The 26,664-nt window shown below is 39.6% G+C and overlaps 1 long non-coding RNA gene across 2 annotated transcripts; it reads right to left on the bottom strand.

Annotated features, from left to right (window-relative positions):
• Positions 1-7,653: 7,653 nt before the first annotated feature.
• Positions 7,654-8,765, bottom strand: LOC142366186 (uncharacterized). Of its 2 annotated transcripts, XR_012766738.1 has the most exons (3): positions 8,582-8,765; positions 8,446-8,505; positions 7,654-8,055 (listed from the first exon to the last, which is right to left on the bottom strand). It is a non-coding gene; the product is annotated as an uncharacterized LOC142366186 (long non-coding RNA). The 2 variants fall into 2 exon arrangements; XR_012766737.1 differs by having other exon boundaries at positions 7,654-8,505.
• Between the last annotated feature and the right edge of the window lie 17,899 nt (positions 8,766-26,664).

The raw sequence follows: 26,664 nt of genomic DNA, 5'->3' as shown, positions 1-26,664 counted from the left end.
GGCAATCACAGGCCAGACGTCACATATAAACAAGGAATGCCAAACACATAAGTAAAGAGATGCAACATGGAACATGGCTGCATCATCATTTCACACAGAACAGGATGCTGTTTCCTCCCAATAAGCACGATTCGCATTCAATTCACAGCTTTTTTTCAATATATGTAATAACATGTTGAGGTGATTCCAGGCTGAAATAAAAGTATTTCCTTAACGGTATGATTGCAAAATATAATTTGATTAAGTCCAACACTGCAGGCATAATACACAGTAGGTCTGATAAGATTCATATTAGAAGTTCATCAGTTTGGGGAGTTTTTTTCTTGTAAAAATGCCACATAATTCTTAAAAAGCATTTGAAGTTTTTTTCTGTCATATACAATTGTGAGTTTTTCTTGTAAATTCACCACTTTAATCACATAAAGAGAACATTACTACAATCCTCCACCTCTGTTATTTTTTTTTTCCTGCAATGGCCCTAATACACCTTCATAGAAGTTAGATCAAAAAGACTGAAACTTAAACACTACATTTATCTTTTGGGGTAAATACCTTGTTTTTGTTATAAAAGAAAAGGTCACTAAAACATTGCTCTATTTTGCAAAGTCATTCATCATCCAATGCACCTGTTTTTACCATATCTAGTAGTGATTTGAAGTTTGAATGTCCATCTACAGATTTTGCGGTGTAAAAACAATCTTGCTTGCTTTTCTATTTATTTGAGCGCATTGTGACCAGACACTGAAAGCAATGAGTTCGAAGGTGGGAGAGCAGAGTTAACTGGAACATGAACACTCCAATAAAGCAACAAACACCTCCTTGCCACAAATAAATTGCACTCATACACAAGCTCAAAAAAGGTACAAGAAACAATGTATGGAGCCAAAACCCATGAGCACTAGGCACTTTATCACACAGCCTTAAAAAAATTCCTGGAGGAAGACAGGGAGAGAGGAGGAGGATCGATATTCCAATACTCCCCTGTCTGCTTCACTGGCCCCCAACGTTATCCCACATCATTGCAGCGGACACAGTGAAGACAAATGACTCCCATGTCAGGAACATGGAACTGACAGGAAGGAGGGTGGAAGAGATGGTGGGCTGAAAGGTAGTTTTGGGCTGATGGGACACCAGATATACTATATGACCCTAACATCGCACTGACAGTAGCGAAGTCTTCGCAGACTTGACAGCAGAGGAGTGCCACAAAAAAGCCTGAGTCTGCTGGAATAATGACGGGAAAGATTGCCAGTGTAACTACAGTTAAAGCATGCGACCCAGAAATACAAGAACAAACAGACAAACTGACTACACTGCCTTGTTTGTATGAGGTATCTGCCAACATACAGACTTCGCAAAGTGCTCCAAGTGCCACCCGTCATCAAGGAGCACATATACATATGTATACATATGTATATATGTGTGTATATATAAATGTACACATACATAGAGACACACGCACATGTAAACGCACCCGGTCAGATTTCTTCCCATGCGGTAGGCAGAGTTAGATACTGCGGGTAGGTGGGCCAGGCTGGGGGTCTGTTTGTAATATGTGACAGCTCAGAGTGACAGGCAGGTTGCAAAGAAAAGGTGCAGAAATGAGCGAAGATGGATGAAGGGGAGATCGTTCTCTTTGTACCACAAAGAGTTCTCTGTTGTTTTTGATCTGCTTTGACTTCAAAGTGCAAAAGTCTGTTTTTATTCCCGGCAGAACTCCCTCTGTTGCCTTATCACACATCTCATTTGTGGGGCTCCAGACAAACAGACAGCAGCATGGGGTTGAGGGCCTTGCTAGACCAAGGTTTGACAAATTAGATTTCGCTGTGATTGATGCTGAATCAACAGCTGAATCAAACGAAGTTGAAACAAAAGAAAGGTTGCAACAGAAGAAGATGGGACATGACAAAAAATTATGGGAAGAAAAAAGGAGGCAGAAAGCCCGAAACAAGAAGAAAAAAGTGGATCAAAGAAAATGTCTCAAAAATCAATTTGCATCTTTCATTTCTCAAGAATTCAGTCAGGCATAATGGCACCCATATTTATTGACAATGTCAGATTGCTGTTGGAATTTGTGGGCCTGGACTCGCGGGTGTTATGAGTGGAGCTTGCAATTAGATTTATTGAGGTTAGTGTGTTTGTGTGAGTGTGCGTGTAATTAGAAGTTATTGAAATGTGGGCTCCCCGTAGCCCAACTATCAGAGCTAAATCAATATTAATCAAAAACACAACAAAAGGAGTTATGCATAAAAAAATGCAAAGAAAGACAAAGACAAAGACAATGAGAAGTGGAGAACAAAACAGACTGAAGAGTAATAGAGGGCACGCGCAAAAGGTTGATTGATAAAGATTGAATGAATACATCTGAACAAAACAATGATTTCCAGGTTTTGACTACATTTACGGCAGCTAGTGAGGCTCTCAGCTTTCTCCTCTTAAATGACTTCTTTATGTACCTCAGATTTTCTCATGCAGATTAACAAAGTCTGCACAAATGCCTGATTCTACTTTGGCGAACTTTTACGTGAACATTTTCTGTCCACTCCTATCAAGCCCTTGAAGAGGGTACATTTGAACAGTCCTAAATCACCAGAAGCTACCATTGTTTTACACTTAGACATGTTTATACGATAGTTTTGTTATTTACTAGAACATATGTGCATAATACGCAGTCAGCACAATGTTTGAGCATTTAGCAACATCCCAAAGAGTTCAAGTTGGGTAGAGTTGAGCGGTAGCTGCTGCAACCAGAGAAGTTGTTAAGATAGAAGCAGAAGTTGTTTAATTGTTGTCAAATTATACCTAAGCCATAAATGGGTTATGGTCAAGGAAAAATAAACCTCGTAATATGTTTTTTTTTTAAGAACTGAGGGGAATTTGGGGAGTTTTATAAATGCCTCATGAAATGTTTTAAGTGTCATCAGATCACAGGACATGGTTCCAGCAATCCATATCCTTTGTTTGTTTGTCTCTGATGAGACAATGATAAACAAATTTGCTTTCGATGGTGTCAAGCATGTGTGGTGGTAAAAAGTGATTTGTACAAAGAAAAGTGCCCCATGCTTAAAGTCAAGCATAGTAGTGGGAGTGACATGGTTTGGGGCTGTATGGATGCCATCAACAGTAGGAAGCTGAATTTCACCAAAAGAAACATGCTTGTCAACATGTACTGTGACTACTGAAGCAGATCATGATACTCTCCATAGGATTTCAGTCAAATCTCACACACGTCTCTTTTAGCCTGGTGCAGACTCAAAATGTAAAATTTCAATGTAAGGCAAGGATGAAACGCACAACGATGACCTCCCTTTTAATGCCTTTTCATTTCGGGCCAACACGGCCTATTCTCAGGGAGTTTAACATAGGGGTGTACTCATTTTTGCACCAGCATAATTTCACAAAAATGGACAAATATGTCATTTAAGTTATATTATTGACCTTTCTTTTCTGTTGTAAGCTGAACAGATGTTGTATTAAACTTACTCTATGCACGTTTTGGGAATAACTTGTGTGTGTATTAAAATATTGTTCAAAATGTTACTTTTCAACAGGGGTGTACTCATTTTCACTGTGCACTGTAGCATATACTTTGTTGTCTACAGTAGTAGATCAACCCTCATCTTACATTGAAGCTCCCAGATCAAGGAAGTGACGTCGATGCAGCTTTAGCAGCAGAGAAGCTATTAGGCTTGTGTTGATAATAATAAACTCCTGGACTATGTACAAACTTCCAAATGCATCGTTTTGTGAGTACAGACCATATTTGTACTACTGTAGAAGTTTGGTGTCATGGCATGTGATTTTAGTGTGGTAATTTTGGAGATACTGCCAGGGTCCATTAGCGCTTGTACTAAGCTATTCGGAATAACTCAGTAACTCGGCTGATGTTCAGCCAATATCGGAAAAACTTGGCTGGATGTCAAATGACCCTAGGGTGAATCTACTCCGAACCATCACTTTAAGTAGCTTAGAGCGCAAGTTTACTTTTATTTTTCTTCTTCTTCCTCGTCGAATTTCTGTCGTCATCTGGTATAAGTGATACAATTGGCTATGAATCGCGCGCAAAGCAGCATGGGAAGAACCAGACGCCATTTGATAGACATTCGTAGCGCCCAATAAACGGCTCTAGGCATTCGTAAACCACGCCTCAAATACGAGAAAATGCACACCTAGTTCCCAGACCACCATCTCATCGAGATTGTGGACGCGTCAGCCAGGCTAGTCGCACATAGATATAAAATTAGTTTTTTTTTAATGTGCGAGTAGCCTTTTTGCGAGTAGCGCTTTGTTTTTCCAACCTGCTGCTTCAAACATTATGCACTGAGTAAGTAAATTAGCGTAGATAAATAAGCGTGGGGACGAGCCTACCTTGTATCGGGCGTGCACAATCGGTGATTGACAGGCAGCAGAGCCCAGCTCGTAACCTGATTGGTTACCTTTTACCGGTCCGGTCTGCAATTTTGTAAACAAACCTGCTGGCTTTGGAGGGACCTAGCGGGACATATAGGGGACCTAGAGAACTCATTTTTTTTTGTATTGGGGTATTTAATGTACTACTTTCAGAATCCCCGGACAGTTCCAGGCATTATGCTTGAAAAAGAGTTGCAGACTGCAGCTTGAAAAAGAGTTGCAGACTGCAGCTTGAAAAAGAGTTGCAGACTGCAGCTTGAAAAAGAGTTGCAGACTGCAGCTTGAAAAAGAGTTGCAGACTGCAGCTTTAAAGCTGCGGTCGGCAACTTTTTTTTAGTCATATTAGCTTGAACTGTCATGGGATTCTGGAAGTAGAATATTAAATAGGCTGTTTAGGAAAAATAACGAAATCTGTAGCTCCCTCTGAAGCCTGTAATCATGCTTGCAAAAACCGAGCGCTCCCGGCTGTTTTTAACCAATCAAGTTAGGGTGGAGGAATCCTACCTGTCAATCACAGCTTGTGCACACGCTGCTGAGCGTGAGTCCGGCCCAATTTGTGTGCGCTTACACTGGTGTGAACTCACGTGCACAACCTCGTCCACAGAGGGGGAGGGGTTTGGGGGGCGATTCGGAGCTTGTTAGAGGTTGGGGGAGGGACCTGAAAGTTGTATCAGTTCGAATTTTCCGACTTAGACTCGGAATTTTGAAAACCTGCCGACGCCAGCTTTAAAGTAAAAAGATGAAAGAAGCACACTATGCTGCTCTGCCATAGTTGGCCATGATTGGACATGAAATCTCTGAAAACATGTTTAGCACTTATAATGATGCTGATTATACATATGATCTAAGATGCATAGAAATATGTGGCAAACTGTCACTGTTTCTTCCAAAACACCACAAATTGTGCGTTCAGCTAAGCTAATGTCTCTTTCAGTGAGTGTGCACTGTGGCTGCTCTGCTGTACTAACTGTACTGCATTTACTTCTATTTATTACATTTTGCAAAGAAAAAAATCCAATTCTGTTGCAATCCAGTCTGTCTCTGCTCTGTCACTCAGCTCTCCTTGTTTTCCTCTTCTCCTCACACTTGCCATTTTGCTCCAAATGTACTCCCCTCTCTGCGTTGTGTTGCATTTGTGACAGGCCCAGCATTACCGCCTTCTTTGCAAGGCAGCGGACAAAGTCTATTTTCCAAGGTCGGACTGACAGGATGCATTATGGGAAAGTAATTCATGAGTTTACAATAGAGTGCATTTACACAGTCAGTGAAGTCTGTAGGCTGAGAATGACTCAGTCATAACTAAAGCAACACAGCAAAGAGTTATTTACTCAAAGTATAAGAGCACTTTTTCTGCGTGTGTGTATCTGCCTGTGTTTGTACGTACACATGTGGATGTTGTGACATTTACCGCAATGTCGGATTAATTATCCTAAACCGCTTACGTACATCATGACAGGTGTTAGTTGCTTCTTTGGGATTTGAGAGGAAGACAGGAAACGTTGGATGAAGCAGAGTTGAAGAGGTGTGCGAGAGGCAGGAATGCAGATGAGCATGATCAAGAATTTGACATGAATTTATATGACATGTTTGTGTGTCTGTTTGTGTGAGAGAGAACTTCCCCCCCTAGCTTGTTGGGAGCAATTATATCTTTATTGCAATCACTGTTGATGTCTGAGTATAATCATCTGTAAACACTAAACTGGCCTAGACCTTGTTAAATGAGTGTGACACACACACACACACACACACACACACAAGCCATTAATGTCTGATGGCAGTTAGCAGCATTAATAGCTTTTTTTCCCTAAGTGTGAATAAGACGAGTTAACAGGAAATGAAAGCTGCCTTGTTGGAGCTCTACGTTCACCAACACTGATGACTGAATTAAGTTGTTTAGAATAGAAAATAGAAAAATGCTGTGGAGAGGATGTTTATCGTTCTTCAAAACAAAATATAATTTCCTCCTGATCCGTTGCTCCACCACCGCACTGAGAGGGTCTAGCTTTCTGCCGACTCCAGAACCGGCCTTTTTCACCATTTTTTTTAGTTTTTAGTTTGTTCAGTTGTTTGTATCTGTGAAAGTGTAAAAAAGTCAGTGAAGTTTTGATCACACTAAGGTGGATTTATAATGAATTAATCCATATATGTGACTCATGAATTCATGAGTCATTTGACAAAGAACTTTGAGCCAGATTTTCAGACATGAATTGAGGCCTCCATCTGAGAGGCTGTTCTGACTTGGTGCTGACATGCATCCATGGACAGAGGCTGAAACTTTGGTTTTATTTTTAACTTATTTTTCAAATAAAAAACTTCTAAAAAATAATATTTACAAGCAAACTGGACTTATACGAGAGAATATATCAAATGTTAGAAATATCTGCCACCTCGCTGCAAATGATACAATGACAATCTGTGGGAATATGTAGCGAACAATACTGATCATCGGGACCCTTTGTTGGAAAAATGTATATCAGTGGCCCGCAAAGAGGCTTCAAGCTAAGACGGTTGCCTGTAATTTATTTATTAGCGTTAACCCCACCCACTGTGGTCACCGTATTGTAAATTAGCCTTACATCAATCAAATCACAAGAATCTCAGTTTTCCAGCTGTGCAACCGCTTATACACAGAACCTGTGTGGACAGCAAAGCTGCATCGAGTACAGCTGATGGTCTGCTGGTGGGCTTTCGCAATTTCAGGGGCCTCAGTGTCGTTTCAGTGTGTTTCAGAAGTAAGTAAAGTAAATATATACCACCTCCGAGATAAAAATCACAAAGGGTTTTGCAATGAAATGCAGGAAACGTGAAAAATGTTAAAAAAAAAAAAAAGCCAATCAAAATGAGCGCCATTCCTTGCTTTGTAATGAATACAGCCTGCTCTAAAAGCAGACCTCTTTCATTTCAATTGCATTTGGAAATTATCTATAAATGATTTCAAATGTCCTACTGGGAGGATTTCCAGGCAAAGGTGATTAAGTAGGGAAATTCTCCTATACTGTACTCATTGGTCGACTTGTTAACTTTTAATTTGAACATTTAATGCTGTAGTTTGGAATATAAGATCCTAAAGATAATCAGCTTAACTTTATTCGAGAAAAGCCGCAGCTGAGCCTGAAACAAGAAATGTTTGACTGATGTAGCAGGTATGCTAATAAAATGGAAATAGTGTGAAGAGTATATAGGTATAGGCTAGTATCAGAGATCTAGTATTCAACTCTCAGAGGAAGGAACAGGAGACTGAAGTTTGCTTTTTGTTGGTACCATATATTTTTTTCCACAAAGTGCTTGTATGTACAGTAATATAAATTCAAGTAAATGGCCATTCAAAGTAACAGTTAATAGAAATTACAATGCAACTGCAGTTTAAACCTTGCAGTGCAAATATCAAAGTCCATTGCAACACAAAAACACAAATACCCTCCCAACAGCCCACAGTTCAGTTCATAAAGTCCATAAAAACCCACGTCTGAGTTTTGACTTGGATGTTAAAGTGCCGTGTGCTTTTGGCCAAAGGCCCGAGGTAGAGTGTGGGGCGAGAGTTATGGGTCTGGGCACAAGGAGCCCCCTACCAGCCCGGCAGGAGAGGACGATGCAGAGTCTCTAGGCTAGGCCTTCCTTTAGCTCGCCATCACATTGGAACCTGGCCTGTGACAAAGCACCAGAGTTCCTAATAAATCATAATGTACATTCTCAATATCAGTGTGCACAAGTTCATATTAAATAGCACGGGTTGTACTATAATACATCAGAGAAGTTAATAAGGTTGTTAGCTGTAATTAAAATACATAAAAAATGTAAAATGCAAAGTGAGATTTAAAGTGCTTAAGTGCATTCATAAACACCACACAACAATTGCACATGTACATACAATACAGCATTACATACTACACAAACGTGGACACGATCAGTGGTTTGGTGTAACCATAAATTGTAGTTGAACCCGACAAGTCAGGTAGCTAAGCGAGGCTAACCGAGCCCATACAAATGAATGAGAGCGGCTAATGCTAACGCGAATCGCTAACGCTTCAGACTCACCAGCTCCGTCTTTAACCGATCCCGTAAGGCTTTTCTGCTGTCTGCTCATACAGGGGACTCCTAAAATGTGAACGAGTTGAGATCAAGCAACCAGCAGCCATTAAAAGTGTTTAAACAGCGCAAATAGTGAACTGACCTGCAACCTGCTCTCGTTTGGCTTCCCCACTGCTCTTACCTGACAACACCTGTGGCAACCTTAAGACTGTGCCTGATTGGCCACATTGACCAATGACCAACATGTGAGCAAGGACCGCGGTGATTGGCTCAGAGTAAAAGCAGCGCAGAGACAAGGAAATAACGGGGCAAAGTAATACGGAGGGGAAAAATAATATGAAAACCATGTGGGTTACACCGATCATTTTCTGGCAGGTGGTTTATCATCTACATGACAAATCTCCTCAGCACTTATTGGAACAGACGGAACGGACGTCAAACTTTTGCTCAGTGTCACATTAATGTGATACTGTGCAATGGTGTTGCAAGCACTGCTCATTTCTTCGAAATTGCCAAGATTGTGGTTCTTTGCAAAGTTTGCTGTTATGTGTATACATAATTATTTTTGTATACACAAAAGTAATTATGATTACTTTTGTGTATACAAGTGATTAATAGGTCAGTGTTAAATGGCTTAACAAACCAAAAAAAACAACGAATTGGACTGGAAATAAATGGAAAAGCAGCCAGTCTCCAAAGACACGCTTTGAAAGACATTCAGAAAGCAGCAAGACTCAAAACTTTGCAAGAAACTCGAGGATATATGAGGAGAGGCTCACAACTTTTGCACAACACCGTTTAGCAGCATATAATAAACAGGTTCTTGCATTTTACTTGCACATGCCCAATGGATGCAAATTCATACCCCGAGTCGACGTTTCTGCTAACTGCAGAGCACAATAATCAGACAGTGCACCGAAAAGGGTAATGTGCTAATAATGAATAAGACCACAAAATGAGAGGAATGTTTTATAAAGAGAAAGATACTTTCATTGTGTTTTTTTTAAGCCTTAAAAAAATCGAACATACTGTGTTCCATTGGAAGATGCTCAATGTAAACAAACTCATCCTTGTTTACAAGGAACAGTCTGCAGGTACCTTGAGAAAGAGGCAATTTATCCTCACTTTATTCTGTGAAAATAGACACTTGGAGACATTGTCATTTAGCAGTAAATCAGGACAGGAAATTAGATGGAAACATGTTTTTTTTTCTTCATCTGCACCAATCATGGCAGCTCTACTTAAATAACAAATCAAGAACAAGAAGCTGGGATTGCACGTAACTACAGTGGGAAATATTAACACTTTGTATTCACAATGAATCAACATGACAACAACTACATCAAAGCTGCATATAAAACAGATTTTAACTTTATAATATATGCAATACAGTGCAGGAAAATGTAGGAAATTGCCCACTCTGTATGGCCGAGGAGGAATATTCTTTCTTTGGTTGTTCAGGTTAATGGAGTTTATTTATTTATCTTTTTTTATTTTTAAAAAAGGAAATATGTTAATTACATTTTCAAAGTGTAACTTTCCTGAAAACCCCATTTAAGTGAACTGCATCTAGTATTCTGTTGTTCATACACGTACATGTTCAGCCGTCATAGATTGCACGAACAGAAAATAAAGCGCAGACATGACATGAAAACTTCAAATGTGACTGGACAGCATCATGTTGTCAAAAGAGGTTAAGTTACTTAGAAACTACAGTATAATTTGACTCGGTTCGATTTAAACCCCCAAAACCAAAAAGTCCTTCCATGAATTTAAGGTCCTGCTGAGCCTGAGTTTTTAGATGTCATGATTCTGTTTGGCCAGACAGGTTTTATACAGTTTGTGTTTAACTATGAGCTGCAAGATGTTTAGTTATTCATTTATATTTCTTTTTTACATCAGCAGAACAATGTTATCTACTGCACACAGTCAGCGATGTGGGGGAGCAGAGAAGAGACTGGGGTAAGGCATGCAAGTTAACATCACATACTTACACTAAAATGTCCAAAATCCTTTACATAGAGATCCCTCCAAAGGCCGTTATTTTCACATGCTTACAAACAGAAACAACAATAATACTTTGTGTAAGTGGTTCTCCTGTAGGTTTCTCTCTTATCTCACCTGTTATACTTAGTTTAAACTGATCCATTTTTTATCAAACCCAACTAAACAAAACCTTGTACTTGACTGAAAATTGGAATTACCTTTCCTGAAATGGTTTTTTTTTTTTTTTTTCAATAAATGCCATATTCAGGACTCGGTTGCCGGGGTAACCTCACATTAAATCTATGTAGCGCCTGTCCTCAAGGTTTTAGATTATATCCGGACCACTCCCCGGGAAAATATTTTGCCATTACAAATTTCAGAAAAGAAATATTATCACAGTTATTATAAAACAGAATGATTACAGTCTGATGAAAACCCAATTAAGACCTTTGTCTGTAAAAGACTGACTCCCTGACATGACTACGGTCGAATTCAGAGTAAACAATAATCAATGTGTTATATGTCGATATTTGTCATATCACGGAGAGGTGTATACACCCTAATCACAGCATTAGGTCCTACTGGAGTGTTTATGCCACGTTATAGCACTCATTGCCGCTTCAACGATTCAAGCTGTAGGATCCGGCAGAATCAGTATTAAACATGGTGGCTATAGGCGAAAAGAAAATACCATGTTATGCTGAGGGAGAAGCCAGAGTAATCCTCCGAAGATTTAAGGGATGCGGCTGTAATGAGGACTTTGGATGGGTTCAAATATTGCACTGGCTAAGGGGTCACATTGTGAGCATGAGTCATTAATCAGAATGTGCTCTGTGACATGTAAACAGTTATGTAAACATGGCAAGTTCTCACAAGGTTAAAACAAGAACAGGGTTATTTCCAAACACCAAAGTGCACTTCTCTCAAGGGAAAGCAGATGCACTGGAGCCATCCCCCACCCTGTCCTCCCACAAATAAGGATCCTTTGTGGGTTGATACAGCTATCGGTTGTGTTGTCATTAAAAGATTGGTTATGCGTGTGTCCTAAAAGAAAGAAAATAAAACTTCAAGGAATGTAGACATTGTGTGTAATTGCGGTAAATCGTAAAATGGCAACACATTTTCCTCATGGCTGGGTTGCTACGTGATCAGGCGTTGCTTGACTTTAGATCACGTCACATGAGCTTAATTAAAGCGAAGAAGGGCATACATACCTAAATATTTACTTTAAATTGAGTAACACTCAAACTAAATTAAGAGGAGTAACCCAAAACAGAATAAATCTAATCAACAGCAAATAAGGGGCAACGAAGGAGACTCATACAGTATTGTGCAAATGTTTCAAAACTAAAGATGGAACATTCCTGTTAACAAGATCAGCGTTAAACGCGATCAGTGCATTATTGTCTTCTTTTTCTTTTTTCCTAACAAGCTTGAGGTAAAAAAATAAAATTTAAAAAAAGTGGAGGCATCTTACCTAAGGTTTTTTTGCTCTCAAAAAAACTTTTTGCTCATCAAGAAAGGCCAAATCATGCTAATGTCAAGGCTTTCTACGTACTCCTCAAACTAAGAGCATGATAGGCAGCCGGGGGACCTCTGACCAGCTGCCTAACACTCTGAAGATAAAACAATTGATGCTCACAAAGCAGCAATGGCCTATAAGAAGATAACACTAAAGCTTTTCAGCAGCTTCAGCTTGTAATGTAATTAAGAACTGTCAAACAACAAGGATAGCCGAGGACAGGACAAAAAGTAGAACACCATGAAAACTTTCCCAGAAAAGTACTAGGAGTGCTAGATGGGCGAATCAAATCCCGTGTTTGACTGCAAAAGTCTCAGGAGGATTTGGCAGACTATGGAGTGGTGGTGCACTTTTATACTCTGGGGTGACACTTACACAAATATGACCTTCATGGAAGAGCGATCAGTTTAAAAAAAGCCAACCTGGCATCCTTACAAGGCTTATGCATTTTGGAAGCGCTTTTTATCTCTAGAGGGAACAAAATTCTGGAGACAAACATCGCACTGAAGATGAAGAAAGGATAGCTTCTACAAAAGGAGAATGATCCTAAACATACCTCTAAATCCCCAATTGACTGCCTCAGGAGGGAAAAACTCAAGGTCGTTTTTCTATGGGCCACACAGTCCACCAATCTAAACATGATCAAAAATCTTCGAATAAGATGTCAGGGCAGCATCATATTCAGAGAGTTATGACCATACTCATTTCCAACTCTCCAGTAAAAATGGAAGTCTTCCAAAAGAAACTGGTGATGTAGAAGGAGGCTATATTATGGTGAAAGGGAAAAGGAGACTGTGAATCTGGTAAACTGATATGTCCCTCCAAAGAGTGAAAAACCCCTTTTTTTCTGAACTCATATGCTGTAATGCTGGAAACAGAGGGAATATTAGTTTTGCAAGAACAACACAACCAGCAACAGGAGGGATACCAATCACATTACAAAAATGAAGATCAAGACCTAATGAAAAAAAATCAGGTGTTATTGATATCTGGAAGGAAGTGGATGAATACAGAAGATCTATACGGGGTAAGCGAGTGTGAAATTGAACAGTTAAGTGTATGAGATCACTGTGCAGTCTATCTGAAAGTCACAAAGTCAACAGTAGGTATTCTAAAACAATGAAATAGTTTGGAGTTACTATAACAGAAACCTGTAAATTATACAAAGCCAGCCGTAGTGAATTGGATTGGGAAGATAAACCAGGAGTATATATCCTTATATCAGGAAAGATATGGAGAGATAAGCTGTCCTTCCACTTGACCGTGGCATGTGAATAGAGACAATAAGAACATACTTCCACATATTCTTGGTCAATGTCATTTCCAATTGAAATACCAGAGAAGCAATTCAGAGCCTGGGATAAAGTTATTTCAAGGTATAGATGGACTGGAAAAAGGGCCAAGAGTATAATTTAGAACATTACAGATCGGAAAAGCAAAGTCAAACCTCAGGGAAAAGTTTTGTGCAGCACAAATTAGACCAATTTTTAGTGCACTGGGGATTACAGTTTAAAATGAACTGTGATTTTTACGAGGAGAAATCCATGGGTTTATTGGAAACAAATGTGTTGCAAAGGAACTACTTGAATATTTAGATTCCTTCAATTGATTTGCAGCAGAGCTGTGGTTTCATATGGGAGGAAAATACAGGTTAGAGCTAAAGTAAAAGAGTAGATATAACAGCAATATGCACAAAGATTAAAGAAAGGAATGTCACAAGTTTTCAGGGGATGAAACAGAAGAGAGCAACCAACACCATCTCAGGTATTTACTCTTAAGAAACTTTTCTGACATTCATAAATTAAATAAATGAATAAAGTACAATGTAAATTTACAGGAATACTGTTATCATATAAGTAACCCATGGAGACAACAGGAAACGCTTTACACATAAAACAGAATCGGGGCAGATCAAATTGGTTATGAAGATTACGGATAATGACTGGATGCATATTTGGAGAACACAACAGGGTACAACATCCCAACACAATTGAAGAGAACACTGTTGGAAGACTCTAATTAGATTCTTTAAAACAGCTACATTAAGAATAAATATCTTTTAATAGTACAACCATGTTGGAGACAAAGAATGTCTTCCTCCCCAAAATGTACCCATGTGGTGTTTGTTCATGCAGGAAGATATGGCTAATAATTGCATTTAAAATAGGATAATAAGACCTCTGGTGGTCGTGAGAGCAGCTGCTTGGGAAGGGTAAGAATGGCATCTCTGACGTCCGTGTCGGGCTATAAAAAGAAAGTAGTTTGGCCCAAACCATGAATGTTTTATATCCCTGCCCAAATATTTTTAATATATATCCAAAAGCAAGTGATGTTATTTTCTAAAGCCAACCAGAAAGGGATATTTCATCACAGCACGTTTTTTTAACATGTAACCAAGGCAACCAGAAAAATGACATCCACTGTGACTATCAGGTTGTAAAGACAATATCATTTTAGACCTTACCATGTTGTAAAGTGTTGTAATGTTCAGACTGTAAGTTTCTCTCCATTTCATGTCACACAAAGGCCTGTGGTTGAAAGTGCTGAACTTGGCAGCTCCATCCACTGTATGGTGTTCTACTTTGAAAATATAAGAGACAGTATAGAACGAAAAGAGGACAGATATTTGTTGCAAACAAAAAAAAAGAACAGCTGCACAGACATGATGCAAAGCAGAACTCCACACAAGACGGATGGAAATTGTCAAAGAAACGTGTGATATGGAACATTTAACAACATTTAAGTGAAAATCCAAGAAGAACAATATAGAGGGGAAAATGGATGATGACAAGAAATTTGTGCCCGTTCTACATCATACTGGAATACAATGATCAGGTGAAGAAAAAGGAATCAAACTCATTTTTGCCTTTTCTTTCATTCATTTATTGTTCTGATTTTTTATAATTATTGGTGATTTTTTTTTTTTTTGCTACTGACAAGCATCCAAAAATGAAGTGAGTAAAACAAGAATTAAGAAAACGTGTTGTGGCTGTGGGCCCTTTTTCCTTTTTTTATCATTTTAAAACTGCTCAAGATGGAAATTAAACAAAAAAAAATAATGACTGAAATCTTTTTGTCAGATTAGCTTCCACTTGGCTCTTGAGAAGTCAAGTACTTTTAGTGTGGTCAAGAAGGAACTTTAATTGTATACTAATTTGTCTTGAATTCTCTACTGCACTCAGTTAGCATTCCTGCTAAGTTGTAAAACTGTGATGTAGACATGGGGGTCTGACAATCATAAGTTTCTATATATCGGTTGGTAATCCTGCCTTTGGAGGTTTTTTGAGACACATTTATGTTAAAAACATCAGACTGACAAAAAGAAACAATCACGAGGGGCCATAATGGATCTTACCAGAAACATTTATTGCAAAGACGGTGCTTTGCAATAAATAGGATGTCTGCATCAGTGACTTATGATGAGAAGTCATCATCATGTTGGACGGGTATCAGTTGGGTGACGCATTTTTCACCTGTTTAGAACGCAGCGTTATCGGCTGTTTAACCACCCACAGCCAACCTTCTCCTCCCGTCCCTCTCAGCTCTCTTCTCTATCTTTAGACATTCCTAGCAAACTGTTTCATGCTCTGTCTCTTCATCGACGCCTCAGAAACCCTCTCTCTTTCCAGCTACTCTCCTGTAGGCATACCTAGCTCTATCCATTACCTTTTTCTAATAGAAACTTGTTTTCTCACCAAACAACCCTCCCCCCAAAAAATCTCCATTTCAGCAAATCTGAGTCTCCCCAGCCATCATCTCTACAAAAGCCTAAACACTTTATCTTTGTTTGTTCGGCACATTTGCAGGTGGAATTCAGGCGGGATTGTGTTTTGATGAAATGTAATTTAGGGTGGTTTGTGCCACCACCGACAAGGTATTGAACCAATTAGACAAAAGTGAAAGAGACGGATAAGAGAGGGAAAAGAAAAGAATATTCTAAAGTCCAATGGGAATCATTTCCTTATTTTTTTTTTTCAAATCACTGAGGCTGAGTGTTTATGTGTGTTTGTGTGATTGGCTTTGCATTATGATGAGTGTATGGGGGTGGCAGAGTGTTGACATTCAGAGCACAAAGCCTCCGTAAAGCAACAGGATAATTAATGCATTTGGGCTCCCACGTTCAAACACAACTAGTGTGTTTACTCTTTTAACAGACAACACTCCTCTCGGATTTTCTAATTTCCCTCTGTAAGTGCCCGAGCAGGTGTATGTACGGGTGAGAGCAAGTGCAGATTCGCATGTGCAACTGTGTGTGTGTGTGTGTGTGTGTGTTTGTGCAGAGCAACAACGTGTAACAGTGTTGGCTTCTGCAGAGCTGACAGGCACAGAAACTCATTTAGGCTGCAGTGTCAGTTCAGAAGAGGCCAGAGGCAGCAGTTCTTCCAGGTTGATGCCGGAGAGGGCTCACATTTTCACTCCGTTATCAGAGTTTCCTCTGGGCTGAGCCTGGCGGGAGGCCTGGCTGCCTCGCCGTTCCTCCAGGCAAGACAGATAGTAACCAATCACTGGCACCAAAGACACCACCCCCAGGCACTCTCGGCAGACTCACATTAGCATATCCAGGTATATGTGTGCGTGCGTTTGTGTGTGCTAATCAAAATGCGATAGAGGTTCTCAGTGTGCTGTGTGTGTGGGCTAAGCCTGAGCTTAATTCCTGGTCAAACTGTAGTGTTTGATCATGTTTTGTTTACTTTTGTAACCCCTTATCATCTGAAAACTTTGCACACCAACACACACACCCACAGACCTGCACTCAGACAAACAGACAAAGCTTAATCACAGCAGCCCATGTCTGCACTGTATTCACAGGAGCTTTTCATCTATCTCATAGCACATGATTTATATGAAAATTATTTGCTGCTACAAACCCACACACACAAGCACACCAGGATGTACGCACACTAACTCACACAGTCTGTCATCACATTTATGACAGCAGGACCACTGTGCCAAGGGGATATTGGACTTTCTCTTCAGTTATCAATGTTTCGGTTTTGATTGATGACCTTTATTGTAATTATTTATTGAAAAGCAGGAACAGGATAATTAGAAAAGGTCTGAAGGGGAGGAAAGTGCTGATCCAGTGGGAATTCTGTGGAGGAAACCAGAACGCTGAAGGTGATAAAGTTCACGGATCTCCTCAGAATTCCGTGTCAGCGAATGGGGAGGAAGGGAGGGATCTGCAGGAGGAATCAATGATCAGAGCTAATGGCATACTAATGATGCGACTACTCATCCATACAGCACAGAAAGATGGAGAGGGAGAGAAAGGAAAGAAATCAGGGGAAAACTGAAAGAAAAAGAGACAGAAAAAAAAGAAAGAATGAAAGACAGAGACAGAAAGAAAGAAAGAAAGAAAGAAGAAGAAAGAAATAATTCACAGAGCAGCAGAAGCAAACATAACAAACATCAGGGACACAGAGGTCATAAAGTGACTACTAATCAAAACAAGTCACCGACACAGTGAACTAGAGATCATGCTGAGAGGAGAAAACCGCTGCACAAATTATAAATGTGCTACTTGCACTTTTTTCCCACTTTTGCAGGGGGGGAAAAAAGCATCTGCAATACTGGTGCAATGTATCTTTAATGTTGGCTATTCGAACATTATCATTATTTCTCTGTAATCATTGACCTGATGTATCTCTCTCACCATTAGTGTGCCGAATGATTATTGATAGTGGAAACATAAAGTAACGCAGTCACAGCCGCTCTCAGGGTGATCATTGATGGAGGTTATGACTCTCGTTTTTTGTTCGATTTCCACGCTTCATCATAGCAGCTCTCTCAGCTCTCTCATAGCAGCTATGGCCGAAAACTGACAAGTGAACGCACAACACTTTCAAAAGTACAAAAGTTCATTGGTTTTCTTCCATAGCAGTTGACTTAACAATAACTATGAATCAATACCATGCTAGCAGTTCTGCCCACTAATAAATCAGAGTGAGGGAATGTTCCCAAAAAGGTGGACATTCTTTTTTAGTAACACTGTATCCTAGTAGGGAAGAAGCACTTTACCTTGAAGAGAACAATTCTGCACTGTGAGTGATAAAAAAATTATCTTATCTATAATTATCGTGATGCAGAATTGTTACAGTTTCAATGCTTGTTTGACCTGTGGGAGGAAGCCACAATCCTGGTGGAAAACCCACATAGGCTCAGGATCAACATACAAACTCCACGCAGAAAGGAAACAGCAAAGATTCAGGCCAGGAACCAACAGTCCAATGCTACAGTGCTTACCACCACCAGAGCTTAGTTTACCTATTTGCCTACATCCCAAAATTATTAAAGGTACAATTTTCTGCACTTAGTTGCCGCTGATGATTTTGTACCTTAGAAATTAAACATGGATCCACAGTATTCCCCTGAAGGACCAGTTCTGCACCTTCCAGGTTCCCTTTCAAAGAACTGTACCTTTGGGTACAGAAATAAAACGCTTATTTCATGATGTGAGCTTGTTTGGATGCAAACTTGGTACCATGTTAATGTGAAACTGCTCATGTTTAATAGATATAAGCTTTTTTTTAACTATTGCAACCCTTACCTTCTCTCAACATGATCTGGAGGAGCCTTTTGTGGGAACATTAACATCAGAATCTGTCAGATCATACCTAATGCTGCCGGCTCTGTGTCCAGCTGAACCTATGAGTAAATAGTAAATTCAATGCAATTTGGCTTGATGTCCATGTGCTTGCCGTGTATAATTCCCAGCAAGCCACTGGACACCATTCCCCCTTACTACTGCACATCCTGGAAACAGTTAAAATGTGTCTGACCACAATCTCCTGTTTTGCATAATGTGATAAAAAGGAACCTCTGGACTATGTCAAGTTTTCCATGTGTGCAGAGGTTATATGGTAGAGTGCTTGTTAAATTTGATCAAGTATTAAGGGAGGTACGCATATTATACTTTGTCCCAAATTTTGTGCTTTCATACACTTATTTCCCATCGATGCATGGGTTCACACTATGAAGTAGAGCCATCTCGATGTCGACCATCTTGGCCTCTTATGGCGCGTTTCCACTTGCTCGCTTCGGCTCAGCTCGGCATGGCTCGGCATGCTATTTGCGTGTTTCCACTAGCACGCAGTACCTGCAACAGGGTATACTTTTGGTATCACCTCAGCCCTGGTTCCAAGCAAGCTGAAGCGTAACTAAAACGTGACGTCAGCCGACTGCCTTCCATTGATTGGCCGATGAGTGTCGTCACTTTTCAATACTGTTTTGTCTGGCGGCCAGGAGTCTTCTCTGGCTCTCCTCTCTTGCCTTCTGTGCGACAAAAAGCCACAGGGTGAGCAGCAACACGAGCGCCTCGATGTCCTCCATGCTATCCTCCTCGTATGTTGTTGTTGTTGTTCTGGTCTTCCGAATTTGTACGTTGCTCGGCGCCGTGTAAATTAAGTCACAGAGGTTTCGCGCAGCCGTGTTACGACGACCCCGCCCACGTCGAGGAGGCATGAAGTGATACTCGGTTGTAATGGAAACACAACCAAACCGAGCTGTGCCGAGCGGTATCGAGCCGTGCCGAGCTAGTGGAAATGCGCCATTAGTGGTACAGGAACAACCACCAACTAGTGGTCAGCTGACACAAGGTCACATCGTCAGCACTGATGGTAATGCAACGTTAGCAATATAGCTAACAAGGAGAGATTTTTCTTAAGCACTGATCTTACGTGTGTTTCCCATCTCTTGGTGTTTTCAAATGTCTTCATCCCTGAAGCATCAGATGTGCAGTCTGACGCTGGACAAGTTGTAAACGTTTATCTATTAGAGCAGTCGGGTCATGTACAATTTTAGCTGCTACCTCATCAAAAACTAATGTACATTGAAAAAAAGTACATTGTGAAAACAGAGTTCTACATGGTGGAGTACACACAAAGGTATCTCAAATTATATAGCTACCAGCTGTGTGATATTTTATAAAGTATATATAGGAACCAGTGTTTGGGGTTAATGCACTACAAAGTAGTAGTTAGAGTAATCGGAGTATTTGAGTAATGTTGCGCATTAGTTTTGCAATTAAAAAAGTCCTTTACCACACTTTTTGCCCAGGAAGCAACCCGTTAGCGGTAACGATTTACTGTGTCAGCCTGTGTGTTTTGTTGCAACAAAAGAGAAAGAAAGAAAGAAAGAAAGAAAGAAAGAAAGAAAGAAAGAAAGAAAGAAAGAAAGAAAGAAAAAGAAAACCCCCGATGCACTCCTCTGCTCCTCAGCAGGCAGTTGGTCCTGCACACTTGAGTGGGCATGTGAAGCTCACTCAGCCAGCGAGAGGGCAAAGAGGACAGCATTTCTGTTGTGGAAGTTCTCATATCATTCTGAATTTGTGGATGAACTAAATAAAAGTAATCACTGTGAAATGCTAGCAACAGCTAGCGTTCAACTCGGCTAAAGCTGTTGTTCCGAGGGAAGTTAATGACAAGTTGTTGGTTATGTGAGGAGATTCCAATCCACAAGCATCTGTGAAGTTTCTCTAAGTCTGTAGGATTACTAATTAATAACTAAATTATTCCTTATAACCTGTTAAGCTACATATGTTCAGCCCCAAACAATTTCTTACTGTGAATGTTAATAAAGTTCTGTGAAAGGGATATTGCATCTGTCATCTCTGTTATCAGCCTGCAGGGCTTCAAATTGTTAACCCCAGAATATAGGCTATTTAATGAGGTAGAAGTAAATGTCTGACTTTAAAACCAAAGTGCACTGGGAACTGCTAAAGGGGTTTTTATATTTCCGAATGCAAAAGTACTCCATCGAGTTACTTTTCACAGAAATTGCAGCAACGGAACTAATTACTTTTTAGTGGCAGAAAGCCTGTAATCTAATTAGTCGCTCTAAAAAAGTAACACTACAGAAATTAATAGAGACTTTAAATATCTACAAAAAGTTGCACAGGAACACTTCGAGGAAAGTGTTTTAATTTCTCTTTTTCTTTATTTTGTACGCACAAATAGTTACATACATTTTTTTATACATGTTCGAAAAATAAAATCTATCTATCTAAAAAAATATCTATCTATCTAATGTGAAAGCAGGGAACTGAGCAATGGAACGAGTGGCACAACTGCATCCCCATCCTCAGTTGAACAGTTTTGCCACTCTTGCCTTTTTGTCTTTTTGAAAATAAAAAAGTTAAGTGACTAAATTCAAATAGCCAATATTAATAATGATTTTTAGAAAAAAAAATGTTTTTGTAAATCACCTAGATCATCTTTATTTATAAAACCTATATAAGCATCTGTAACGTCACAATTCAGTGGCTTCAGTTCAACACTTTACTGATCATTTGCTATCCATATATATGTATAAATATATAACGAACCTGATTGGCCCACAGGGCATTATTTCCCATCTCCAGCTGTCTGACTACTGGACATGGGAGTTTGGAAAGTAGACACCTCTTTTAAGTGTTATGTGTCTGACAGGGTTGCCAACTCTCTTAGATTGACCATGAAACTTGCGTTTTTGACCCTTTCAAATGCTTTCGTGCCACATTCCATTCCCTCAAGCAGAAACAATCGAATACATCAGCGATAATGTTGCTGTGGTGTAAAAAGAAGAGACTGTCAGCACACAGACAGACTGTCTCCCTGTCAAATTACATGCTACACTCTCTGTATGTCGCTCCGAAACATTATCTTCTCAGTTGTACATTAAAGTAATCCCTGCTTTAAAATAATGTTGGTTAAAAGAATCTCCTTTTGAAGTAATGATTATTCATTCTATATAACAATACAACTACACAAGAGTGTTGTTATTGATTTTAGACAACACCATCATCTGTGTGTGAAATAAACAGGTAGGATAGGCAATAGCTAACATGGGTACAGCCATTTCATCCGTGCAAACTGTTTGGAATTTGTTCTGATTCAAATTTTGAAGATGACATAACAAAGCTTGCTCCTCTATTCTAAAACATAACCCATGACGGTGCAAACAAAGGTCGACCTCAAGACAAGTAGAAGATCACCTAAATCGGCAGGATTTGCATTTTGGTGACGATGAACGCCAGCAGTACCTCTTATTAAATGAATAAATATGGTCATCGTTCACAGACAATCATGTTCACTGCCACTTGCTACATGGCACTGAGCAAGCAATCACCATTCAACCTAATTAGACGGATACCAATTACATAGGTGACCTAATACACAAGCAAAATATAAAACAAAATAAAAATCTATTCATGTTCATTTCCTTTTGTCTATTCATTAGGTAGAACAATAATTGTGCTTGTGTTGGCCAGCTGGCTAACGCCCAACTGCAGTCCCGTGGCACGCTGTTGTGAAACCAGTGAACGCCAGACAGTGATGTGCTGAAATGACAGAAACGTATTCTCCAAACAGGACACAAGATACAGCACGTCGGGCAACAGAAGCATCGAAGCCTTACTACAACAATACAACAATAACTCCAACTGCTCCGATCCTAGCACAACCTAAATGGATAGTCAGAGGCTGAACTGACCTGTTTTTGGATGAAGTTATGTTGAGAAAGTATGTCACCGTCAATAACACCTGTGTTTACATAGGGCTCAACTGTAATCAAATTTGTCCTTTACCCGCTTATCACCAACAGAGCATTTGTAGTAATTTGACTGCTGGCACAATGAGAGGACTTAACCTTCAGCTTTCGGCTGGTTTATCTTTATCAAATCAATTTCAGTGTTTGCTATTTTAGAAAAAGCTACAAGAAATGATCTTTTCTTTGATCTGTTCGCAGTAAGGCACTTCACACACACGGACACATGTGAAACACCCTTTAGAAACCAAGTGAAGAATGTACAGCACACAGCAAAAAAGTACAATTCTGCAGCATAAACATTTCTGCAGAAATTTCTTAATTTTCTCCAACACGTTATTGGATTAAGCAAAACATGCCTGACCAGTGTGAATTTATATGGAGAACAATTTAAACTGGTTATTTTCAGTAATTTTTTTTTGTTGCTGTAGCAACATCTTGGTGAGATAAAATAGTTTAATTAGTACTTTTAGCTTTTCACAGTTGAGTCCAAATTATCCAATTTGAATGCCAATGGAGACTGCACTAAATGTTGAATCTACTTACAGTCGAAAGGCTAAATTAGTTTATTCCCAGAGTTCCTTTCACTGCATCATAGATGTACATTTTTAGACAAAAAAACCCCAACTCATATAAGAGATTCATGAAAGGCCATGAGGATATATGGGTGATTCTAAATGACCAGCAGTTGACTCGTGGACCCAGAATATCACTGGTGCAGTTACTGAAACCAAAACTGCACATGTGTGAAGATGATAAAGGATGGGGTTTAATTTAAAACCAGGCACCAAAAACATTTGCCAGGTGCAGCATTCTGCCCGTGGCGGGGGGGGGGCAAACGGTTTCCAACTGAAACGGATGGGTGAACTGGGACTGATGTGTTGTCACAAGTGGGATTATTTCTGTGGAGTAGTGTTGAAGGCAAACAATTTGACTTATTTTACACTTCATACCTTCAAATTACCAGTAAAATCACCCACTATAAAGGCTTGATTTGAATTGCTTTTTTCTATTTACATGTGCGGCAACCTGCTTGAAGCCATGGAAAGATACTGAAATCCATTAGAATGTACTGCATGTTTGGAGTTGTTGTTTTCAGCGAATCAGTGCAAAATATGAGGGGAAACAAACAACTAACTTTGACCAAACAAGGTATTTCATCTTGTACGAAAGCTTAATCTATTTTAAATGAATTTCACTCTGTGAAAATAAAGAACCTCATTACTTTATCTACAGGGGCACCACTGTTTTATTTCCTTATTGCCTTCAGAATGAAAAAATCTAGCTTCTTGCTGTTTTATGAAGTAAGACACATTTTTTATTAATATTATGATGATTGCAGACTAGATGCTAAACATCTAGTCTGTTAACATGAGATTTGATCCCCCTCCTTTATTGTAAAAAAACTAAAATAATCATGTAGACCGTGAAATCTCAAACACCCACCTGTGAAGTGAGAAACACGAGGGTACCATTGACACACACTGCAGAGGCACAACCCTGCAGAAAACGTTCCTCTGATTCTCTTTGTGGATGCTTACCTCCTGTATCTATCCCACCTCGCTCCAAAGCACCTTTTCTATCATCTCTTTTATTTTTCCCCCAGCTTTCATCTGACTGGCTGTTGAGGAAAGGCGCATGTGGCTGCCTCAGTAATGTGACATTTAAACAATTTCTAACTTGATGCACCGGCAGGATTCTGCCCCCACTGTGCATGAATGTGTGCAATTACGGCTCAGGGAGTGTGTGCGTGACTTTTTTTTATTCATTTTTTTTATTTCAAATATGCATATGCGTGTGCTTAAAATTGGGCTTACAGTCTGCCTTACTGTGAGGTGTACAGGCTCTGTTTTCGGTGCACACACAGGCTGTTTTGGCGCTTGGCTGACAAGCTGAAATCCTTTTGATGTTTGTGTTCTTTGTGATTGTGTTAAAACAGTATTTCTCGAACAAAACCTACAGGGACATATTATGTTTTTGTGGCCATTATCTCTTTGCAATCACATCAGTATTGTGTTTCTTGCTTTAAGTCTGCATGTCTTTCATCTCACTCCTCTCTGCCACCACAGAGCTTAAAGGGGCAACATGAGTCAGCAGAGCATCGCAAACATGGCAGCCTTCTGTTTATTTCTTTATTTATCTTTTCTGGGGGGTTAGAATTCACGAGAAGATACAGAAGCACAGTGCACATGAATACAACCGTATTCCATTGTTTAAACCTTCAGGAAAAGCAGGCATAAAGATAGTAGATGTTGAGCAGATGGAATTTAATTCAGGTATAAAAAACTAAAAAAAAAAAGTGCCTGCTGAAGAGGGTGCCTTACAGAGAAACTCGATGAGGGAAAATTGCAAGAAAAAGGGAATGTAAGTGTGTGTGAGGGGCAGCCGAACGTGCAAAATCACAGTGCTCACACCTCAATCAGTGAGAGTTCAGCTACAGGGTGACAGAAGAGCAGTGTAAAAAAAAAAGGAGGAAGGAAATTATATGAATCAATGGAGGCGTCTCTCAGATTATTTTTCATCTTTTGGGGTCAATTCTGTTCCATTACTTGTGGACTGTTTGTCCTCAATCACACAGTTTTTGAATCTTGCCAAAGCGGAAAGGCCAGGGAAAAAAAATCATAAGAGGGGAACTTAATTTCTCAATCTCCAAACTGATTTAGTGGAACCTACTGGAGGCTACAAAACTGACCTCTGAATATAGCTTATTGTGCTCCTGCTGTGTGCTGTCAAACAGATGGGATTTCAGATCAGCGCAGAGTTATGACCTGACCACGCTAAGATGATAAGATGATTAAATGTCTAATTCACTTTAGATCATTAACTTTAATCTGCTTATACTTAGGAGGCAGGAGAGGCGGCAGGGGAGGAGCTCTGCACTCTGGCTTCCATATTTTCAAATCCATCATGAGATCAGCATTATCTTCCCTGTCCATCGGACAAAAACAGAATAAAAGAGAAGCACTACAAAAAAAACAAATAGAATGATTCAAGGGGAAATGATTGCAGTCCAGAATCCATTTTCTGCTGTATTTTGTGTGATTTCGTGGTGACATCAGCCAGAGGCTGACTGAGGGCCTTCGTGACTCCAGACTGTACTTCTCTTAAAGGAGGTATTTGTGTGCATCAGACTACAGCCAGATATTTCTTTAAGTGCACCATCATTTTTGTTAGATTTATGAAAGTGCATGTCTTTTTTTAAACCAAACGGCACCTTCCTTCTAGTAATATATATGTACATGTAATCTCACACAAGGTTCATTTTCAAGGGAGACCTGTTGAAAAAAGATGTACAATATAACAAAAAAATGCATACTCATGACATGTAACATGGCATGATGTTATTATTACCCTACTTCATGATTCTGGGCTGGCAAATTTCTTTAAGTCAACATCAGCTGGAGGTATTCTCTCCCACAGAAGATACTGATCTTGAACATCCTCTAACTCCTCATTTGACCGATCAGCTGCACAATCAGAGCTGACTGAGCCTTCCCTGAGGTGAGGCTTATAGAGACAGAGGCCAAAACAAAGTGTTTCAGACAAGAGGTGTTGTTGCAATGTTCAACTGGAGATAATATTGTGGTTTTGGAACACTTATGGATGTAAGATACCGCTCGAAAAAAATCCTAAAATAAAATTCCGAACCTGAAAAGGATCAGTACAGTGATTTAGTTCAAATAATCTTGTCGCTGTGTGACGATTTGCTCCCAGGCGAGCGCTTTTGAAAAACATGATTTTAGAGTCAGTTGTTGAACAGCGCTTTGAGTCTTTGCTTGTGATTGTATTCTCATCAATGGAGTTATTCAAAGCTGCTCCAAAGCCAATTGTCATGTTTAACAAATGCCAAAACAATCCAGGATAGCATCCTCTGAGGATTGAAGAAACAACCCATATTGCTCACTTGATTGCATATTCCAATGATGCACAGCCAAACTGTTGACAGTTAGGGATTTCCAACTACAGATTTCATGTCTGCACATTCAGAAACTAACTACATAGCAGGTTCCTTTGAGCAAAAGCGTCTGTTAATCTATATTGCTTACCCCCTGTTGTGTTTGTAGCATTTACTGGAAAATGTTTTCACCTAAATATATGAAGCTTTACAGTTAAGAGATTATGTCTCCTCTTTGAATGTGCAAACAGAAATATTTCAGCAGGCAAACTACATAAATTAAGGATGATAAATGTTTCTC

Source organism: Odontesthes bonariensis, chromosome 17, assembly GCF_027942865.1.
Source record: "Odontesthes bonariensis isolate fOdoBon6 chromosome 17, fOdoBon6.hap1, whole genome shotgun sequence".
NCBI classification, from domain to species: Eukaryota; Metazoa; Chordata; class Actinopteri; order Atheriniformes; family Atherinopsidae; genus Odontesthes; species Odontesthes bonariensis.
Note: the sequence above shows the minus strand (reverse complement) of the source record. Positions and strands in the feature narration are given on the sequence as shown.